We start from the raw sequence: 4,460 nt of genomic DNA on the forward strand, positions 1-4,460 counted from the left end.
AAAAAAAAAAAAAAAAAAAAAAAAAAAAAAATGGGCAACGTGTGATCACCCACCAGACCAGGATCGGCGACCCGGACGTCTCCCTCCGAAGAAGGATCCCACGATGGAGGAAGCAGGAGGCAGGGGACCCGTGAGGAGTTGCAGCAACCACGTAGGAGGTTGTAAGACGGGGTTCCTCACAGAAGGGAAGGAATCTCTAAGGCCAGGAGATCCTTCCTTGGCGTATCGTCCCTGAGCCGAAGGAGCGTGGCTCCGCAGGAGTCGAAGGGGGTACGCGGGGCAATAGAACCGCATAGTAGGGGGGGGGCGCTAGGTCCTCGCGTCGCGTAACGAGCCCCAAAATCGTCACTTGAGTGGCCCGCCTAGCCGAAGTATCGTTCTATAGAGTATCGCGTGTGGGAAGTAAACCACTAGCAGGTAGCGAGGCTGCGAGGAATATTATCGTCTAACTGTAAGTGAGCTTTTTCATCTGATCTCCGTAGGGCAATCTAGATCTCGTCCGTCCCGACCATGTCGCGGTAGAAAACCTAACATCGCATCTCGACAGGCGGCCGAGCCGTGCGTTACTAGCAGCAGCTCGGCGGCTATACCTGCTATTGTCATAGGGGTATGCGACCGCTGCTAGGTCGAATACCGTTAATAGTAATGGGAAACTTACCCTCGTCGATGATATTAATTGCTGGAAACATTTTTCTGTCATTACCTGTGTTCTGAGTCACCCTGCGTTTCTTTTATTGGTTCGTAGACGTATTCACATTACCAGGGGTGGGGTTTCTTAGTTTCTTAGTCTCTGTTTGTCAATACTGTTATTACAATCAAACCGTGTGCACGTGTCCATTCGATGACTGAAAAATGCGTTAATTCTAAGAAACCTAAGAAGGAAGATACAGCTCTTCTATATGCGTTGGCAGAACCTCATCCCCCGAAGGCCGTCAGTCCGTTTCCGTTGACGCCTAAGAAAAAGTCAAAAGGGAAAAGAAAATCCAGGAAGGAAGACACAGTTTTCCTACATACGCTGGCAGAATTTCGTACTCCAAGGGCCGTCAGTCCGTTTCCTCTGACGCCAAAGAAGAATGTGGTAGAAGAAGGAAAATCGGGTAACACACTAGGTGCCCTATCAGTCACTCCAGATAGAAAGCAAAATAGTGAAATGGTGAACGAGTTGTTCGAGCGATGTTTTCAAAATTTTATAGTGGACGTTGCGTCCTTGGATCTGTCATTACGCCCGGAAGAAGCTAAAGGGTTTCAAGACGAACGGAGGGCAGAGGTGGAAACATTGCTGTACGAACACCAGGACCTTTTTGAAACTAGCGAGGAACCAACAAAATTCGCAGAACATCACATTAATACAGGGGATCACGCTCCAATCGCCATATCTCCATATCGGCTGTCACCCTCGAGGAAGGCTGTTCTACAGGAGGAGATTTGGAAAATGTTACAAGAAGATGTGATTGAAGAATGTGAGTCGCCATGGGCTGCTCCCGTGGTGATGGTTACAAAGAAGGATGGTGGAATACGTCTTTGCGTCGATTATCGGCGGCTCAACGCTATTACGATTACAGACGTTTATCTGTACAGACGATACAGACGATCTTTTGCATTCTACTTTTTCGACTCGTTTTATGACCACGTTGGACCTGCGATCAGGATATTGGCAGATGCCAGTACACAAACAAGACCACACCTTCCAGCGGATGATGGACCGTTTCTGTGCAGGCCTAGGAAATCGTACGGTTATAGCATACTTGGATGATTTGTTGATTTTGTCATCCTCGTTTGACAGTCATCTAAAGGACCTCGCTGTCACGTTCGAACGGATGCGTCTTTTCGGACTACGGATGAAGCGGGAAAAGTGTCACCTATGCTGTCCGGAAATAAAATATCTAGGGCACATTATTAGGTCTGAAGGTATTAAAGCAGATCCTGAGAAAGTTCAAGCAATAATAGAAAGGAGAGCACCCGCGGATTTAAAAGGTGTGCTCAGTTTCTTACAAACTTGCTCATGGTATCGGAGGTTTATTCCCGAGTTCGCAAGTATTGCTGAACCTCTCACACGACTTACCCGGAAGAAGACCCTTTGGCACTGGGGGGAGAAACAGGAACAAACATTCGAGATGTTAAAGAAGAAATTAACGAAAGCTCCTGTTTTAAAACCTGCGGATCCGAAGAAACCTTGGACCATCCGAACAGATGCCAGCGGATACGCCATTGGTGCAGTTTTACTCCAGGGGGAGAAGGAAGAGGAACATCCTGTGGAATACGCCAGTCGACTTCTCTCTGCACCGGAACAAAACTACTCTACCACCGAGCGTGAAGCGCTCGCGGTAGTATGGGCAGCTCGTGACACCCAGAACCACGCTCAAGACCGACGTAAGGAATATGCTGACAAGGGAAGAAGACCAGATCCAGGTTACCAACCCGGGGATTTAGTATGGGTGAACACCCATCTCCTGAGTAATGCTGCTAAAAGGATCTCTGGAAAGTTCGCTCCCAAACGAGACGAGCCATACATAATCTTATGCAAGGTGGGAGCTACGAGTTACGAGGTAGCCGCCAGGACAGACTCCTCAGTACCACTGGAGACGTATCACACACCCGCTCTCACCCCATGTCGAGCAGAGGAAAGCACGCTACCAAAAACGCCGATCGCGCCGATCCGAAGGAGAGGACGACCCCGCAAGAACCACGCGGCGTAAGAAGAAGGCATTTCTGGACACCTGGTCGTGGGCGACTATCGGGTCCAGAGGGGGAGATTGTAACGTGACTAATATACGCTGACTGCTCGCGGCACTCGGGGGCTCGCAGCTGGGAAAAACCCTTGTTCAGGCGCGCTGATTGGACGGGCCTAGCTTCGCCAATGAGTATAAGTATGGGCTATTTTCACCCTCAAGTCAATCTGGTGAGACCTCTCTGCTAGGTGACACCTCAAGGAGAAGACGTACCCACGCGGTGACACGGCACTCTGAGAGATATACCTGTACAAGCAGAGGGCTCAGTACCAAAACTCCTATTCCCCCATTCCACCCTAGAGGAAGACGCTTCCTAGGCGGTACGGCACCTCTAGGTTTTCTTTATTTCCCGCCTTCGTTTCTCCTCTCCGTCCCCGTGAAGGAAGACGTGCATACGGCACTTTCACGGTTCCTTTTTCTCTCTATATCTCTCTCACTCACCCCAGTCCGCACGCACCCTCAATCCCACTCCTTCACTCCGAGGTACTGGGACCGAAGCAGAGTTCATCGCGACAACCAAGATCGTAACACTTTTAACCTTTAGCACTCCGTAGGCGCCGCTATTGCGCCAGTGCTATCAGTGCACTAACTCCGTAGGCGCCGCTATTGCGCCATATGCTTTCATTGCAGTTAGAAAAACCAGTATAGTTTGCGTTCAATGACTAGCAGATTCTGTGTTCAAAGTTGCTGTGCATTATTTCCTAGTGAATTTTGAATTTTATATTATATTAGATAGATTTACCCTTGAGAAAACATGGAAGAAGGAGATTATTGGGAAAGTTTTGAGATCAGTGAAAACGAAAGTGATAATGAAATTGAAATTGAATTTTTTGTAGACAATTTAGTTGAAAATAATACCCAAGAAAGTGAATATACTGATACTGATAGCAGTGATGATAGCGACGTAATAGTACGAAAAAAACGGAAAGTATGTGTTATTGAGAGTGATACTGATGACATTGGTAGTCATTCTGAAGAAATAGATGAAGATGATGACAATTGGCAAGATATTAAAGAGAGTGATGAAGTTCCAGCAGGCAGAATACATAAATTTATAACAGATCTTTTTTTTTAGTAAAACATAAGTTCATTTTTCAGATGCTCCAACGCAAAAATGTCACGGAGTTGCCGCACTCTTGAGTAAAAAAACACTCGGAGTGCTAAGGGTTAACATCCGCGCGTTCGTGGGGTTCAGTTTATTTTGTTGTTGTATTTATTCTTCGGACGAACCCCTTCTCCGGGGTGATAAATGTAAATTTGTATAAATAAGAACCTACGTACAAATTACGTTTACAATTTCCAATTTAGTTCAAAAGAAGAATATAATAACCATTCAACACTTTTACTAGAAAGACGTGAATTTGCTAAAACAATTCGTGGAACGCGAAATTTTCATTCATTTATACCAACGGATATAGTCTCTCATTTAACTGCTAAAATCTATTCATACAGTGAAAAATCAGTAGTTGTTGCAATTATGAATTAAGGGGGGAGACTCCGTGGCCCGTGCGCTGTGTCCGTGCGCTCACACAATCAACGGGAACCGTGTATGTATACGCGATACACGAGAGAGACATTCGATTTCGTAGAATCCAACTTCTGCCTCGAAAATTGCACAAATGCACTTTTCACTGGTATAGAACTCACGGGTAGACTTCCCTACAGGGTGGTCTGGTCCGTATAAACACCAATAAACACATTTTAATTGAAAGAATTAGAATTTTAGAAATT

The sequence above is a fragment of the Dufourea novaeangliae genome, unplaced genomic scaffold (assembly GCF_001272555.1).
Source record: "Dufourea novaeangliae isolate 0120121106 unplaced genomic scaffold, ASM127255v1 scaffold388, whole genome shotgun sequence".
NCBI classification, from domain to species: Eukaryota; Metazoa; Arthropoda; class Insecta; order Hymenoptera; family Halictidae; genus Dufourea; species Dufourea novaeangliae.